At 35.6% G+C, this 6,199-nt stretch overlaps 1 protein-coding gene across 1 annotated transcript in view; it reads left to right on the top strand.

Moving 5' to 3' along the window:
• Window positions 1-6,199, top strand: part of LOC128879465 (brain tumor protein-like) — a 106,072-nt gene that overhangs the window by 56,674 nt on the left and 43,199 nt on the right. The gene's annotated exons all lie outside the window — the stretch shown is intronic.

Below are 6,199 nucleotides of genomic sequence, written 5' to 3'. Positions count from 1 at the left end.
ATAAAAATAATATCAATTGATTTGAAAATAGTAACTATTTTTTTTGTGAATGTAAGATATTTTTAAATACCAAAATCTTTATACCGTTCTAGGTAGTCCTCCCTCCTTGAAACAAAATTACTGTACTAAAGTGGCCTGGGTTAAGTCTAATCAACGTTCAGCGCGATTAGTAGACTGCGGATCTTTATGCAAAATAAAATGTTCGCGAACGTCCCTATAAAAATTGAACCTAAATAGGAATTTATTTTATTCTGCAAATATTACAACATGAACTTTACTTTCAATCTTTTTTTATATTCTTGCATATTGTTTGCATTTTGTAGCTTCTTGTACATTCAAATTCTCTATAAATGCACAAGGATCCGCAGTGCACATATTATAACATAAAGTTTACTTTCAATCGTTTTTATATTCTTGCATATTGTTTGCATTTTGTAGCTTCTTGCACATTCAAATTTTCTACAAATCCATAAAGATCCGCAGTCTAGTGATCAGGTTAGCCATGGATTTGGAGATTTAGATCTGGGTTTATTTGGGGCCTGGGTTAGTCCCGTTTCTTGATAAAGAACAGAATGTTTGACGAATATCCTGCATCTGAGATATCAATAATCTGGGTTTGGTCTGGGTTAGGTCTGGATAAACGGTCGCGTCACGCAACCACAAATAAAAAAGACTCGCGTCGGATAACCGTGGACAAGAATAGACGCGTTCCACGTGCAATTTGTTTGCATAAATTCCAATATCTCTTTTTGTTATTCATACTCGGTGTCAAACAACGAAATAACGCGTGTTATTTACAATTCTTGGATTATCTATATCGCCGTTACTCGATACGAATGCGTAAACGATTGTATCTATAGACAACCTGTCTAGTCATAAATTCTATATTTAGCGAGTCGTGATTACTGATACCTAGGGCTTTGTCGCTTTGAAACCTGTTTCTGCCTTGCAAATAAAATTCTCTTTCTAGAATCGTTGACCTGAAGGTGATTAAGTAAAGGGAGCATTTGGGGGCCGGGGGGGGGGGCGGGCCATATTTAAAATTGTCTGGTAATGAGTTTTTAAGAGGGTATCCTGAATTCGGAGGTCTAAAAAATGCGGTTTTTCGTAAATTTTTTTAGGATGGAAAAAAAATAATTAATTCTATCGATCTTTTTAATAAATTTTCATACATATTTGAGTAGTCTGCATAAATTTGTTCAACAAGAAATATTCAAATCGAGTCGACTGCGACGCACATTTGTAGAGCACCTCGTGATTAAAACCTCCTATCGGCGGGAACGATATGCAGGTCGTAATTTTGGTGTGACACAAAAAAAAAACCAAGAGAAATTTTCATTTTCATACATTTTTCTTCTACGTGAACTAAAAAAATTCACACAACTAAAATTTTAAACAACTTTTTTATCAAGTTGAAGTGATTTTTTTCACCCAAAGAACTCGTTCTTTTTTTCAAACTTGTAGTAATTTCACATTTCGCCATTTCTGCGAGTTTTTCTTAGTTCGCATAGAAGAAAAATGTATGAAAATGAAAATTTCTTTTAAATTAAATTATTTTGTTCCAGTCTAAAAAAATTCACGAAAAACCGCTTTTTTTAGACCTCCTAATTCAAGATACCCCCTTAAGGACATTCGAAAGAACGTTTCTTAGGACATGTGTCGTAATTTTTGTGTTTAAAAGTATCTTGAATTAACAAAGTTATGAGAGTCGATGGCGCTGTCGTTTTTTCCGTGAGCATTTTGGGTAATTATAATTTTTCCTTCAATAGGCGTAAAGACACCAATGAATCTTTATACAAAAAAAGGATTGTCTGTAAGCCCGGTAATGTATACAAACGTGTACAAAATTTCAAATGGTTTCATTGAACCGTTCGTTCGTAATAAATTCGTTAACAAAGCCTTATTTTCAACGTTTTACCACGCTCTCCCCTCTGTAACGTCAGAACTTTGTTAATTTAAGATATTTTTAAATACAAAAATTCCGACACATGCCCCAAGAAACCTTCCTTCCAAAGCTATTTGAACCTGCACACATACCAACGCACGCAAGGCATGTCAACTGAATTTTTTAAAATATTAGCTGAACCGAAATACATTGTGTACATTGCATTTTGTTAGGTCGAGTTGCAACGTTTTAGGAGAAGAAACCACATTAGGAGTTCACTTATTAAATGTTTCTTGGGATATTTTATATACAGGGCGTCTTATATATATTCAAATTAAATTTTTGACGTCGAATTTTCTTTCTTGAACGAACCTTCGTATGTGAAAAAAAGTTTCAAAAACAGAAATACATAGCTATGTGAGCCTGGCACCCGACTTTTCGAAAATTAATTTTTTTTTTATAGAAAATGATAGTGTTTTGTTTGCACTTGATCGTACCACCGATAGTTTTGTTTGTACCTTCGTCAATTAATAATTAAAAACAAAAATTAAAAAATGGTCAGCTCCCGACATTGAAATTTTTGAAATTTATTTTTTCCCTATACTTTAGTATCGTTTGTACCCGTTTGTACAGCTTTTCGTTTCGTTCGTACTTCGATAGTTTAAATTATACAGCAATTGTTGATACGCGTAAGAGAGAAGTTCGTCAATTTTCAATATTTTTAAAATCTGTCTTTTCTCCATTCTTTAGAATCGTTTGTACCTCTTTGTGCCGTTGTTCGTTTCGTTTGTACCGCAATAGTTTAAATTTTACAAGCAATTGTTGGGGAATGGGGAAAAAACAGATTTTAAGAATATTGAAAATTGACGATTTCCACTCTTACGCGTACCAACAATTGCTATAAAATTCAAACTATTGCGGTACAAACGAAACGAACAACGGCACAAAGGGGGTACAAACGATTCTACAGAATGGGGAAAAGACAGATTTTAAAAATATTGAAAATTGACGAACTTCTCTCTTACGCGTATCAACAATTGCTGTATAATTTAAACTATCGAAGTACGAACGAAACGAAAAGCGGTACAAACGGGTACAAACGATTCTAAAGTATAGGGAAAAACAAACTTCAAAAATTTCAATATCGGGTGCTGACCATTTAAGAAATTATCTTTAATTATTAATTAATGAAGATACAAACAAAACTATTGGTGGTACAATCAAGTACAAACGAAACACTATCGTTTTCTATAAAAAAAAATTAATTTTCGAAATGTCGGGTGCCAGGTTTACATAGCTATGTGTTTTCGTTTTTGAAACGTTTTTTCATATATTTTTCACATAAAAATTCGTTCAAAAAAGAAAATTCGACGTCAAAAATTTAATTTGAATATATATATATAGGACGCCCGGTATATAAAATATTCCAAGAAACAATTAATACGTGAACTTGCAATTAATACGTATCTTCCTTCCATTATCCAAACAAACTCAAGCCCAAAATTTTCCGTTCTTCGCCAAAAAAAAGGTCGCGAGTTCGCACCTTGAAAAATTCCAACCGGCGCGGTCTTTTAATTAAATTAGAAATAAAACTATTCCCTCGCATGACGAGCATACATTCACGTTAACGTTTTCCATGGGAATGGCGCGAACGTGTCCAAGTCGGCCAGGAAACGCGTGACGCGTGGTGCAAAGCCTGCTGGTTTTACAATAGAATGTAACCGTGGGTGGGGGTTGCAAACGCCTGAGGGTGGACAGCCCGACGCATGAGAGTTTACTGCCTTGCTGCAGGATTTCATCGAACGCCGTAACGCGTCTATTGTTTTTCCGAAGACACATTTACGTTGCGCCAACTTCCTCTTGCGCGCTTGAAATTCATGGAGGAAAGATCGACGGCGCGCTTTGACCCATCGAAAATTTATTGGAGTTTATAAACCGAGGTGCTAGTTTACTTTCGCTTGGAAAACGGGAGTGTAAACGTTGAGGAAATTTGTTATCTATTTGTTATCTTGGTGATATTTTGAACAGAAACTTAGCTACCATTCTCAGGATTCCTTAAGGCCCCATACCACAGTGCGCGCGCGGTAAATGGGTGTATTTTTAATAATTTTTTTCGAGCAAACGATGAATGTTTTTTTTTCCATTGATACTTGTATCCAATATATACATAAATAAGACACTACACAAATTTTCTTATCCAAATATTACGAATAGTTTGCGGTGTACGCCGCTACCAAAAGGACACTACCGAAGTTGCTGCTTGGTGGTTGACAACGATTAAGCCATACGGTTCATCTGAAGAAAAAATATATATATATATTTATAAACTAGACATATAGGTTTACAGCACCACGTAGGGATTTCTTTATAAAGGGTCCCCTTCTGTTTTATTTTTATTCATAAAAAATGACAATTGTCTGTGAAAATGGGAAATAAAATTCGCTGGTCCGCCATTTTTTTTTTCTAGATATCGAAATTTCCCTACGTGATGCTATAAACCCATACGTCTAGTTTATAAATATATATATATTTTTTCTTCAGATGAACCGTATGGCTTAATCGTTGTCAACCACCAAGCAGCAACTTCGGTAGTGTCCTTTTGGTAGCGGCGTACACCGCAAACTATTCGTAATATTTGGATAAGAAAATTTGTGTAGTGTCTTATTTATGTATATATTGGATACAAGTATCAATGGAAAAAAAAACATTCATCGTTTGCTCGAAAAAAACTATTAAAAATACACCCATTTACCGCGCGCGCACTGTGGTACGGGGCTTTAACACAGTCTGCATTACCAACTGCTGGCTATTCTATTAACTAGAGAGCACAAATGGTTTTAGCAGAATAGTGAATCGTGGATCTGTTGTTGGTTTTAACTTAAGGTAGTCATCCCGTGTGACGGCCGTTTTTTTTAAATGGCTTTTTCGGAATTTTTTATAGCGAAATGAAAAAACACAGAGCTTTCAAATTTTTGCTATATATTTATTCAGTCTTTAACTGGAACTTTGAAAATTTTTAAGCAAAAATATAATGTGGATCGCGAGATTTATCGCTCGTATGGTACCCATGTAAAAAAAAAGGTAAGTGAACGGCGACCATGATTCCGGCAGACTGGCTAATCTGAAATAAAAAAAAAACAAATTGCATGTTAATCTGTAGGTGGATGGCTATCGCTCGAACTAGGATTTTATAAAAATATTGAACCGTTTTTCTTTTTTATAAATAAGTAGTCGTAAAAGATCATGAAATTTTGGAAATTTTGGAATCATGAATTTTAATGTTGAAAAGTTGAAAAAATTGAATTTTCAAGATTTTTAAAAAATGCTAGTTCCGGCGATAGCCATCCATCTACAGATTAACATGCAATTTGTTTTTGTTGTTTTTTTTTTTCAGATTAGCCAGTCTGCCGGAATCATGGACGCCGTTCACTTACCTTTTTTTTTTTACGTGGGTACCATACGAGCGATAAATCTCGCGATCCACATTATATTTTTGCTTAAAAAAATTCAAAGTTGCAGTTAAAGTCCGAATAAATATATAGTAAAAATTTGGAAACTCCGTGCTTTTTTTCATTTCGCTGTAAAAAATTCTGAAAGAACCTTAAAAAAAACAACCGTCACACGGGATGACCCCCTTAACTCTGGGCTTATTCTTTTTGTTTAAACATCAGATACACGTTAATATTTTGTTGAAAGAACAGTGTGTGTGTGATAGATTTGAAAGTGATGCTTTAGGAGTATTTAATCGAAAAGGAGACGTTCGGTATGAATTCCTTAGACAAATTAAGGAGTTTGTATTCTCTGTGGGAATACAAAAAGCAACCATATGAAGTTCCATCTGGATGGACGAATATAGAGAGAGTTATAGGGATGTCACAAATATAGATTTTGAATAAAGAAATAAGTGTCTGCGATGGCGTAGCCGCTGCACTGTAGCGTGCTCGACGCAGCAAAGAAAGCCCGAGGGTTGCAACGAACGCTCGTTCGAACGGCTTTGCCAGATGGCCCCGGAAAACAGTCATAAAAAGAGATAAGCCTGGGACTAGCGAAGCGACCATTTTTCGCGGCTTCCCTGGCCCTTGAAGAAACTTTCTCCTCGGGGCCTTGGGGCAGTCCAGCGTGAAGAACCGAAGCGAAACGGTCGACCATTGTGAATTAACGATTAGGTTTAATAAAGTTGGTTAATTGTTACCTCGACGAGTTCTTTTGGCACAAGCCTCGTTCAACACCTTAGTGGTATACAAAATTGTGTCGATCAATTATACAGGGTGTCCCAAAAGTCGGGGAGGAGCCGGAAATGGGGGGTAGCTGAGA

This window comes from Hylaeus volcanicus, chromosome 7 (assembly GCF_026283585.1).
Source record: "Hylaeus volcanicus isolate JK05 chromosome 7, UHH_iyHylVolc1.0_haploid, whole genome shotgun sequence".
NCBI classification, from domain to species: Eukaryota; Metazoa; Arthropoda; class Insecta; order Hymenoptera; family Colletidae; genus Hylaeus; species Hylaeus volcanicus.
This window is presented reverse-complemented; position numbering and strand designations above follow the sequence as displayed.